A 422-nucleotide genomic window follows, 5' to 3' on the forward strand; every position below is an offset into this window, starting at 1 on the left:
GATAAGCAGTTATAACACTCTTCAGTAGAACAACCTAGCAACCAGGACTTTTCTTGGTGGATGTTCAGCCCCTCTGGAAAAGCAGTCCATAGAGGTAATGGACTGCTTCATGAATCATTTAGTCTCAGAGAAGGTAGAATTTCTCATGTTGGAATTGACCTATGTTGGCCAAGAGGCTTTCTGGTGAAGAATAGAGGAAATTGGTCTCAAATTTAGGAAAATATTTAAATTTAGTGTTGGCAATTCCACAATGTTGGGGATTTGGAGTTGCCCGTGTTGGACTGGGGTGTACAAAGTTAAAAATCACACAACACCAGGTTATAGTCCAGCAGGTTTAATTGGAAGCACTACGTTTCGGAGCGCTGCTCCTTCATCAAGTGGTTGTGGAATACACAATTGTAAGACACAGAATTTATAGCATA

This window comes from Chiloscyllium plagiosum, chromosome 3, assembly GCF_004010195.1.
Source record: "Chiloscyllium plagiosum isolate BGI_BamShark_2017 chromosome 3, ASM401019v2, whole genome shotgun sequence".
NCBI classification, from domain to species: domain Eukaryota; kingdom Metazoa; phylum Chordata; class Chondrichthyes; order Orectolobiformes; family Hemiscylliidae; genus Chiloscyllium; species Chiloscyllium plagiosum.